The sequence below is a fragment of the Dreissena polymorpha genome, chromosome 7 (assembly GCF_020536995.1).
Source record: "Dreissena polymorpha isolate Duluth1 chromosome 7, UMN_Dpol_1.0, whole genome shotgun sequence".
NCBI lineage: Eukaryota > Metazoa > Mollusca > Bivalvia > Myida > Dreissenidae > Dreissena > Dreissena polymorpha.
The window spans coordinates 56,103,382-56,114,857 of record NC_068361.1 but is presented as its reverse complement, the minus strand read 5'-3'; the positions used below and the strand labels follow the sequence as shown (position 1 = coordinate 56,114,857).

Genomic DNA, 11,476 nt, shown 5'->3' with positions numbered 1-11,476 from the left:
ATATTTATTTCTATATTTAGAATATTTCTTACAGAAATTCCTTTAAGCAAACAGCGCAGACCCTGATGAGACCCGGCATCATGCGGCGTCTCATCAGGGTCTACGCTGTTTGCAAAGGCCTTTTTTCTAGACGCTTGGCATAAATGTGTTAAACATAAAATATCATAAAAGTGGAAAGTGTTGTCCCTGATTAACCTGTTCGGACTGCATAGGCTAATTTAGGACGACACTTTACGCACATGCATTAAACTCCCGTATCACAGAGCACGACTCATATGTATGTGCATGAACTGACATGCTTGTGATATTTTGGGTAAGGGATGATTTTGATTTAAGCCATTTTGTCTGTTTTTGCCTAGATATACTATTGCGTGATAATTTTAATACCCGAATATGTATGGGTCAAGTTTATATGTATAATGTAATTCCACATTTGACAGCTTTTTTTAATACTGTAACGTATGTATGCTTGCTTAAGACGCACTTTATCTATTAAATAAATTTTATGACACACATATTTAATGCGAAACCGGAATAGATTTAAAGTGAGAAAATTACAATAATACTGGTATGTCGAATACCCGTATAAAAACCACGAAAATAATAATTACAAAGTTAATGAAGAGACTGTTGACAGCCAAAGTGTATTGAGTCACTCATAAACTATGCAATACGCACAAATAACAAACATCGGTAGTAATATAATCAAACCATTGAATTACAAAAAGCGGTGCTTTATTTTATCAATTTAATACACACTCTTAAAAATACAAAGCCTGTGTCTAATGTAGTACGTGAAAGAAATGTTACAACACCGCCGATAAATAAAACAATAAACTGAAGCTCATTTTTATTTACAACTTAATATTGATTTTGTCAATAAAAATGCATTGAATCCCGGTTTCTGATAATTGCAGTGAAATATGCACGTTGCATCTATTAAAACATTTGTTAAAGTTTCAACAACTGATGTCTTAATAAAACGTTAATAGAAATAACAATTCTACAGTATGAGGTTCTGATTGTAATTTATTTCCAGTTATTTTAAGAAGCAAACGAACACACATCTTATTCTCACTGTGAAAATAGGAATTTGGAAATCCGTTTTTTTTTCTTTTTTTATTTTAGTTGTATTTAAATATATTCCAATAACTTCATAACATATCAAAGATGATACATTACCTGAGACAATGTCGATGTGTTTTATAGTCTTATTAAACTGTTTTATCCCCGAAATGACTCGTGCTGTTAATGAAACATCGGTATATAAACTCCCCGGGAGTCATTTTGTTTCATAACTTTAATTACAAACATCACTTCAAGTGAAAATTGCCATCGGATGGCGACACATTTCTAATCCAACCCGGCTGTACCAAATGGTAAATCGATTAAACTTTATACATACAGGTCAACCAAAGGTACCGAGTCCATTTGTAACAGTCCGTTTGTACCAGTCCGTTTGCGTAACAAGGCTGCCTTATGTTTTTGTAGCAATGACACGCAGCACTGGTTAGACCGCTCTGTACCATACCCAAATAGTATGCGTATACTGCACGCAAATTAAAAGGATTTGCGGTGTTGTTCACTTTCTGGTCAGACCGTTCTGTACCATACGATACCCATATACAATTCACAAAACGGAAAACTAAAGCATTTCGAATTCATCCACACACTGTTTGTAATAATAATGTATAATGCGCTCAAATCAAACAATTGCGAAGAATTTCATACACTTTAAGTAGACCGCTTTGTTTGGAACAAGGTCATACAATACTTATTACTTCCTATTATAAATGCATTGAGAGGATCACTATAAAATGATTTTTTCGTTCTGTACCATACGTCATATAATATTTCTTTACTAAATTCAGCATTAAAAAGCCAATGCGATCAATATGTACTTTTGCGAAGACCTCTCTCTCTCTCTCTCTAACGTGTTTGTTAAAAGAAATAAATAAATTGGATTGGAATTAGGAAAAAAATCAAATCAAAGGTGTCGTAACTACCTTGTGTAATATCTAAATAAAATCTATCATAATGATATAGTAAATAAACTCCAATACCTTCCCAAAGAAGAAGCGCTGTTATCATCAGCAAGTTTTTAATTAAGTCAAACGGCCAATCGCATTTTCAATACAAACAGACACTAAAAACCACTGGGCATCATAAATATCGGGCATTATTTATACGGGTGAAGCAAAGATCAGTTCGTGACGTTAGCAATTCAAAAATGATAGGTACTCAACTATATATTTTATTCTGCCATCTTTTGTATTCCGTTGAAATCTGTAGCCGATTCTAGATCATAAATATCGTACATTATCGATACGGATCATTGAAGGCACCGAGTTGTGCTCATATAAAGACGGGCCAGAATGCGACCTCTAATGGTAACTTAACAAAGCAACTAAGTGCTTCAAGTTCGGAACTCGATTTTTGCTTTTTTGTTAATAATATACATTAATTTATACACTAATTGCACGAGTAGTGTGTATAATTTTGTTTAAAAAATCAACATGGACAATTTTGCAGCATTAAATTAACAATTTATATACCGATACTACTTGTAACATTGTGATTGTGAGTAAATACGAATGGATTTTTGTGTTAATTGTACTGTTATTACAATACAATTACACATATAATTAAAAAAACAACATAATATATGTTTGACAGTTCGATCATATCGACATTATTAATGAAGAATTTGCAATAAAAAGTCAACACCGGTTATATTGCGACAACAAAATAAATCAAAGCGCTGAAGGCACTGTATGTGTTCGCTGTTGTAAAATGTCGTCCTTGATTAGCTTGTGCGCATTGCACAGGCTAATCAGTATGCACAGGCTAATCTTATTTGACATGCATTAAGCCCCGTTTCCCTGAAAGCAGCTAATATGTACAGATTTCAATGATAACCACCAGACTGGCTAATCTCGTTTTACAAGCTGTTAAACACTATTAAACACTATTAGTCATATAAACCCTCTGCAGTGTACCAATACACAGCGGTTCATCACATTCACATTTATATTGAGGCACGAACGACAACTCTGCTAGGAAAATGGCATTTGTCGTCTGCTGCAACAGGCAGTGGTAGTCTTTTCATACCGTACCTAAGGCTTCTAGGCACATACTGATTTGCAAAATATGGTCTGTAACATTAGTGTGAGCTAACGCTCACACTAAAAGCTAAGCTCGACCCGATGACCTTCACTTTGGGCGCCCCATATTGATCCACTTCACCAACCCAGTAAGGGCTAGCCGAAAGTCTACTGTTAATATATATCGGCTCGACGGAATCAAATCGTGATTTGCGAAAATTGATTAGGGAAATGTTATATTTATCGAATAATATACGTAAAAGAAAACAATATCCGAGTTGCTCTCAATAAATGAGCTCGCTCTGGAAAAACAGGGCTTCATGCATGTGGGTAAGGTATCGACCCGGCAGTCCGCACAGGCTAATCAGGGACGACACTTTCCACTTGTATTGTATATTTGTTTAAAGGGAGTCTCCTGATCGAGAAATTTCCAGTCTAGGCGGAAAGTGTCGTATTTTTGTGGACTTCACAGCCTTATCTGGGACGACCATTTACACAAATGCAATTAACCCCGTTTTCCCATACTGATGTTCATATTGTCCTTATATTCAAACACAGTGTATTGTGGGGGAGCGTTTTCTTATTTGGTGACTATACACAACCAGTCATCCATGTCATGGCAACTCGTTGCGATGATCGGATTTAAAATCAGCTGTTAACTCGATAAAGTGAATTAAAAGTTTGAATGGTCGACATCAAGATGTCTAATCATCATCCAAGTAATGAATGGTTTACGAGTTAACGTGTTAACTTAAAGGGGCCTTTTCACAGATTTTGGCATGTATTGAAGTTGGCCATTAAATGATTTATATTGATAAATGCAAAGATTTAAAAAGCACCAGTAAAAAAACAAGAATACAATTAAAGAAACAAAAATGTAACCCTCAACTTGACTCGGACCACTGACCCCTGGAGTAAACGTCTATCGTTTAGACCACTAGGCCATCCGTGCTCATACAATATATTTTATTTTTTACATAAGCAATCGTCATAATATCACAAAATATAACGAAAACAACAGAACTCTCCAAATTATTCAATCGTTTCGCGTTGCAACGCTTTATAATTTTCAGGTTTTTAAATCGTCAAAAGATGCATATAGTGGCTATTTTAGAGCATGGTAAAAGTTCAGTATTACTGTTTCTTCACAAATATCATAGCTACAACGAACATTTGCGAATTTTCAACAATTTTGTAAATTTACCAAAACGTGAAAAAGCGCCTTTAAATAGATTGTAAACCAGATCATTTCGAAAAATAATTAACAAAACAGGAAGGCAGAGGGTTTTAATAACCATCATTTCAACGCAAATTTTTCACCTTGAAATCGAACAAACACTATTTATTATAACATCATACTTGTCTTTTCCTTATATTATTGATGGTGTTTCGACTGATATTTGATTTACGCATACACTACCAGTTCTATCATTACCGTATTTATTTAATCTAGCGGCGCATCATTTTGATCAACCATTTATATAAATATTAAGTTACATGTTCGAAGCATCGTCGTTTCCTTACATATTTTTTAAGTGCAACGTATGCACTGATTAAGCTTAATTTATCGTATAATGTTTATACCGCTGTATTTGACTTGAATCGCGCGCATCTTTAATTAAAAAGTATTTATCACAAGGGATTTTTCATATCATAAATTTGCTACAATCGATCTGTATTTCGATAAGGATAAGTTTATTTTATAAACCAGTCTAATGGTTGGCTTATTAAAAAAAACACGCGTGGCATTTAAATCTAATAGGAAGGCTTTTAAAACTGGTGCTCTACACGCTTATTTGCACCCGTATTATCATTAGACTTGGGGTTGTCAAAACATCGTTGCTGTAAATTTCTAATTATCTTATGCTGTCTTTCGATATCTTCTAAATAATCTTAAGAACTATTTACCGCGTAAATATGGCTATACGTATCTAGCTAGCTAAATAAAAATACAATCCATGTATCCGTCATACATAACAGCAAAAATGGTTTTGTCATAAATCCATTGAGGTAGCAGTAACTAAGATTTATATCACAACGTCTTCGCAGTTCATATTGCTTATTTTATGATGTAAGTAATGTTGAAAACTTCTGCTGTATCTGGATCTGTTATTTTTTGACGTCATCATACCTGGCGCAATATTGTCATCGATATTGTCACAAATTCAGACGAGGCTACCTGCCACGCCTCGAACATGTGTAAGTTCGGCACACATGTGACATACATTGAGGCAAGGAAACATATCAGTGTCGATTAACCTGCTCCTCGCAGTGGTTACCTCCCAAATATTGTAGATTCTTTCAGCCACTACTGAAACAAAGTTTTAAGTATTACAACATCTGTAATGTTTGGTTGATTTTGTTATTCAACTTGTGTTATTATGCACAGACATAGTAGTTCATTCAACTATCCAGTGCGAGTTGCAGCAGGTGTTGAGGATATGGTTTTCGGCAAGCGATTGGAAGGTCACGGGTCCGATACCCATTGTGGGAGCGTTCTTTAGATTTTCCGCATAGACACCAAGTACTGGTTCTAGTCCCAGGAAACGGACTCGAGAGCGTTTCAAATAAGCCTTAGGCTTTCTACATGCAAAATAAATAGCTCAAATAAATAAGTTTAAACAAAACTAGCCAGCGTACAATACAAGCTCTGTATATCTTCTTGAACTAAGGTCACGCTATTCTTCTTATCAGTAACATCCTTCTATTATCGACATAGATAAGGTCATGGAAGAAATATTGCAATGAGGTGAACATGGCAGATAACTTAATGGAATTTGGACTCTAAAGATGAACGGTAACTCAACATGTTTGATATACTCAAATAAGAAATTGTGATATGTTAGCTGAGCTTTTGTAATGAAATTAGCAATATGCATTAAAGAAAATGCTTCTACTACATATCGATGTATAATAAATTACATTCCTCTATCATAATAAGACTACTTGACTTCTCACTGAGCTTCTAAAATCGATCAATTATGTCGTTCTATCATTGTATTTAGTAATCGTCTATGTTGCCGGTGTTCTTCTTCTGACGTTTACATTATCACGTAAGTAAACAATTCTGTATGTGTTAATTTAATGCCCACTGTTTCATACTGTTTATTATATTTACCTTTTTTCTACTAATGTAATTTATGTTCTCTTAGTTTCTTGCAAATTATATATATATTTTATCTGTGTGATGGCTTGGATAAAAATAATGGCCATGTTGTTATTCCATGTCTCTCAATTGAAGATAATATAACAAAACTAGGCTTTCTTGTTCTGTTAAATTTTAAACATACAGAACAAGTGCTTGCTTATTTTGTTACTACGCGACGAGAACGATTTTGAGGGACGGTAATGAGCATACATGTTCATTTACAGATAAGTTTGGATGTATTTCATATTGATAAAAAGTGTATTCTTTGGTAACAAATTTGGTGATAATAAAAGCAATAAATTTTTAACTGCTGAACAGACATGCTCAAGACATAAGCTCAAGACATAAACTGATCATATTTTCTACTTATTTTTCTCCGTAAAATATGCTTTCGGAAATAAAAAGTACCCCGGGTACTCTCAAGTATACTTCAATGTACACCGCGTACGGAAAATACGCTCAAAGGCAACCGGCTATCCTCCATGTTACTTTTACGAATATTTTCCATTCCGCTGGTATTTTTTACTTATGAGTACCCGAGGTACTTTTGAGAGGTAACTTAGCAGAGAACGACAAATCGAGCATAAGTTGCATTGTGCGATAGAGTTCAATTGTATTCCTGTGGACGCTGTCGAGTGTTTACAACTGAAACATTATTGTACTAAATTATTATTAAAAATATGTTAAATACATATTATAAAGGTATCTAACAATCTAATTAAAAAAATCTTGTATTAGAATTTTTTTTGGGGATGTACAATGTTTGTCAATGTGTAACAGTTCTGTAAAAATACTTGATTATACACTGGTTGATACACTGGATGAATATGTTCGGTACCATGTATAAAACCGAATAACAATCAACTTTGCACTCTGGATCAGAAGACGATTTATTGCTTTTACGGAGGATTCTGGAGATAGGCGATGTATCATGATTGTGAACTTCGGTCCCAATGGCATTACAGCGTCCCGCCAGGAATTCCTAAACTGTAAATGGACCTCAGCGTTTCGGCTAAGGTCCATATTCAATTTGGGACTGTCTTGCTGGCACTATTTTGTCAAAGTTTCCTCAGCTGGGTTTTCTTTTTTTTTAGTTACATAACTACTTATTTTGCACATCCTCTTTTGTGAGATTTCCGAAATCAATTATGTTAACTAGTGAACACCTTTTCTCATAGGCGCACTGTACCCGTTTAGATGCCAGTGTCCAGATGACATTATAAGTCACAGTTCCATAGATTGGTACTGGGTTATTTTTCATCTTCACAAAATGTGTACGCCTTGAGTGTTTACAATGTCTCTATATGCATTTCCGATTTCGATTTCTGTAGGAGTTGCCTCCCTTTATTAAACGAACAGAGACTCAGGCTGTCGATATGGAAGCTGACATTTTCTTAATAGAGGCGCTATCATGTCATAGAGTAACATTATATCTATATTTATATTATTTTTACGTGAACCAGTCTTAGTCTATAATAGAAAATATATCTACCGATAATAACAAAGTCACGTTTGATAACGTTACAATGATGGACGTTATAATGTGGTTAATTAGAAGAAAATCATTAACTATCATTATTGTATGATTTTTAAAGAAAATCGACTGTGTCTTATTTAATTTAAGTTTACATTATCAATAATCTAAACCAATAAGACGAATCTCGTGCAAGTATGGGTCGGGCAAGTTTTGGTTAAAAGAGTAACCTTTATAAAGTTGATGCCATTGTCTACCTGTGTGTGTTACAAACATATTCAGGGTGCAAAATCAACGGGGTCGCTTAATATACGCGAACGTTAACACTTAAGAACAGTTACAACTGCACTTCGCGAGCTCGTTTTTGAACAATATATCAAACATGCATTATTTTATCATGACAATCGCTAAAATTGGTTTTGGAAAACTCGTCTACTGGGTTACCACTGTTTCTGTAATGCATACATGAATATGGTTTAACACTCGTGCTTTGAAAAGGTTCATTGTCTAAGCGTATGAATAGGCTATGCTTTTAAATAGCATCTCTTACTTGAACAAATATTCAGAAATAAAACAAATTATAAACACACTGTTAAAATATTTAAGCACTTATCAGTTTCAGACGATTTTTACAACAAAAACGTGAACTGCTTCTTTAAATTCATGGTTCTGTTTTAATTTAAAGGAATGCTTTTCCGACGTTCATGTGACGCCTTGTGGACATGCTTTTCACACTTGGATGTCGAAACCAAATGGTAAAGTTGTTCTTGTCAAGTTACATGATTACTTTTTCCGTAATTACCGCGCTCTAAATAAGAAGGATGCGCTTAATGGGTATGCGTAAAGAATGGCCACGGAACCGGATTTTTTTTGCAAACTAACGCATTCGTCTACGTTTGTTTTATGTTAAGAAAATGCGTAATTGAAATATCATTTACTGAACCCTTTAAGTACTTGTGGACTTCGCAAGGTTACTGGTGTAAAATATAAGTGGGGATTTGTTTAAAAAGAAAAACCGTATATGTATTGCAAATGTACAAGTATTTCGTTGAAAATATGTACACCGACGAAGACATGTAGTGTATGTTATTTCATACGATACTAGAACGTGGCTGTAATTAGGCGGTTTAATGCATGTGACACTTTCCGCTTTTAAGATATGTTTTTGTTAAAAGAAAGTCTCTTCTTAGCAAAAATCAAGTTTAAGCGGAGAGTGTCGTCCATGACCAACCTGTGCAGTCTGCATTAAACCCCTTTTTCACAGAGCACGGCCCGTTTCTTTATGTAGAAGTTTTTTTATAACTATAAACATACCTTCATTTTGTAGCAATGTACAGTTCACAAAAGACAACTTTCCGATTTATCGTCAGAAGGTCATAACGACACCGCGAAAGTTTGTTGGGGCGAAATAGATAATGCTAATGATGGTGTTATGAGTAACACTGGTTCCCGTCACAAGCGAGATCAGATAGTCTGCAGTCAGTGCTGCCCTACTGATGATTTGTGTAATGTACATATGTGTGGAAGCAAAGCTAATTCGTTGTATGCTTCATCTGTGTGGAAGCAAAGGTAATTCGTTGTCTGCTTCATCAGTTTGGAAGCAAAGGTAATTCGTTGTTTGCTTCATCTGTGTAGAAGCAAAGGTAAATCGTCGTATGCTTCATCTGTGTGGAACCAAAGGTCAGTCGTTGTATGCTTGCGTTCAGGTACTAAGTGATTGAACAAGTATTATATAATGCTTTCAGCCTTGTGTCACACGCGTAAAGACATATCAACAGTACAATGGTGTAGGTAGTCATGCTAAATTATTCTAACGTTTTTGATATATGTTTTTCAAAATGAGGAGGATATTTCGTTAAACATTTGTTTTCACAAACATACACTTTTTAGTACCTTGACTCCTCGTCGGATGCAGTTGGTTTGCGATTTAAATTATTAACATTAGTATATTACGACGATTTGTGACAGTCACAAGTACGGCAATTGCAGGTAGTGTCATAATTTCTTTACTTCATTGACTGCGAATCAACTCTTCTGAATTTATAAATCTGTTCCTTTGTACAGGCTACCCAACACAACGTGGTCCTCTTTGTTACGCATTCCAACAACAACATGGACAATCGACATGTCCCAGAATACAAGTGTGTGGACAGGACGAGGCGTGATTCATTGAGGATTTGAGCATCGCTGGACAGGCAGTCTTTCATACTGGATGTTATGGGTTTCGAGTAAGTCCCTACAAAAACAATAATTTTAAAGAATTTCGTATGTCAGTGGAAGTTGAGGAAATTTGCAAACATTTACTTCAGGGTGCAGAATCACGTGACTTTGTCGGATGATCTTTAAACTTAAATGGATTTAAACACGACGGTAAGTGGTGTTTTATTTCAAAGAACTGTTTAAAATACTTTTTCTTAAGATTGCCAACTAGTGCATAAAAATCGGATTATTATGCTGCTTATGACAATAGAATATACATCAGAATAACTATATTTAATACGCATGTGGTTTGTTTAAAATTCGTTTTGTACTACACGGTTATCCTTCACGCAACGTAAAAATGTTGTCACCGATTTCAGACGTATTCAATAATGTATTTTCATACCTTAAGACATCGACACAAACTGCAAGAAAAACTGTCTTTTATGCACTATAAATTTTTGAAAAAGTATTTCAATAACTTCTTAAGTTCTTAAAGGTGTGATTACATTTTGTCCAGCCCGTGTGTAAACCACTGAAAACCCCGTTGAGTCTGCACCCTGGCTTGGCTTCTAAATAAGAATTTCACTGTATCCGCTGTTAAGGTTCATTGTGCTGTTCCAAACTGCAGGGATATAGTACACTGGAATACATTATTTGAGTGGTTCAAATATAAATGGAATAGTCTTTGCTTGAAAACAAATGCTTTGTCTGTATAACTTGCAAAACAAAAATCTACCATTTGAAAGCACCATCTATGATCACGTTCAAGCGATCGCACCACATTTAGTCATGTTCCACGCACGAGAAAAATCATTTATAAAATTCATTTGTTTATATCAACGTCAATAAATCGTACATAAACGCTATCAATAGATTAAACGACATTGCTATATATGAATAATGCATAACTATACCGATTTAGAAAGCCTTGAAATACTGGCGCAAACTAGAAAGCTCTGTTTACCGTAATGTATCTTACTTGACAGAAATGCGCCGCTGACCATATGTTTATCGGAACTCATGTCCTTATCGGACGACGTTCTTTGCAAAAACCAAATGATACCAAAGATGGTGGTTCCGATGATTCGGAAGATGTGCCTCTGACAACAAAGCGGTGCTGTCGAAAGGATTTCTGTAGTAAATATGAAATATTTTAAAGTTTTTTTTTGACGTTTTTGTTAATTTACAAAATAAAAAAAACAATGTTTCAGATTCGCAACTTTTCGCGGTAGTTATGATATTTGTGTGAACACAGTAATACTTCACATTCACCATGCTCTAAAATATCCATTTTACGCATCTTTTGACGATTTAAAAACCTGAAAATTATAAACCGTTGCAACGCGAAACGATTGAATAATTTGGAAAATTGTGTTGTTGTCGTTATATTTTGTGACACCACGAGGATTGCAAACCATGGCAATGTACCTGAACTCACGGAAAAGGAGCACCCATTAGTTATCATACAAAGTGTACTCATTAACTGGAATCAGAACGACGGAAAGTGCTGTGAATGTATCTTAAAAACAACATCTTGATAATAAAGTT

At 34.9% G+C, this 11,476-nt stretch overlaps 1 long non-coding RNA gene across 1 annotated transcript; it reads left to right on the top strand.

The window, feature by feature from the left end:
- The first annotated feature begins 6,049 nt into the window (after nucleotides 1-6,049).
- On the top strand, nucleotides 6,050-11,342 carry LOC127836909 (uncharacterized). The gene is made up of 3 exons (XR_008028990.1): nucleotides 6,050-6,157; nucleotides 9,791-9,954; nucleotides 10,915-11,342. It is a non-coding gene; the product is annotated as an uncharacterized LOC127836909 (long non-coding RNA).
- The last annotated feature ends 134 nt before the right edge of the window (nucleotides 11,343-11,476 follow it).